We start from the raw sequence: 409 nt of genomic DNA, 5'->3' as shown, positions 1-409 counted from the left end.
AGGGGCGTGCGTGCGGGGTATGACGGGCGGCGGAGGAGAAAGAGGAATAATAGAATTTGGAGTGCTGGGAATGACGGATGCGATCATATCAGCACTAACGCACCGTATTCCATCAGAACTTCGGAATTAAGCGTGCTTGGGCGAGAGTAGTACTAGGATGGGTGACCCCCTGGGAAGTCCTCGTGTTGCATCCCTTTTTTTTTTCCTTTAAATTCGATTTAATTTTTTCAGTTCGATCGGCGAATCTTTTTGTTTTTCCTCTTGGCGGAAAGGAGAACGGGGGCAAGGCGAAGGGGCGCGCGTGCGCGGTATGACGGGCGGCGGAGGAGAAAGAGGCATAATAGAATTTGGAGTGCTGGGATTGACGAATGCGATCATACCAGCACTAACGCACCGGATCCCATCAGAA

The 409-nt window shown here is 51.3% G+C and overlaps 1 non-coding gene across 1 annotated transcript; it reads left to right on the top strand.

Moving 5' to 3' along the window:
• The first annotated feature begins 75 nt into the window (after positions 1–75).
• Positions 76–194, top strand: LOC124891791. The gene has a single exon (XR_007049880.1). It is a non-coding gene; the product is annotated as a 5S ribosomal RNA (ribosomal RNA).
• Positions 195–409: the final 215 nt, after the last annotated feature.

The sequence above is a fragment of the Capsicum annuum genome, unplaced genomic scaffold (assembly GCF_002878395.1).
Source record: "Capsicum annuum cultivar UCD-10X-F1 unplaced genomic scaffold, UCD10Xv1.1 ctg40627, whole genome shotgun sequence".
NCBI lineage: Eukaryota > Viridiplantae > Streptophyta > Magnoliopsida > Solanales > Solanaceae > Capsicum > Capsicum annuum.
This window is presented reverse-complemented; position numbering and strand designations above follow the sequence as displayed.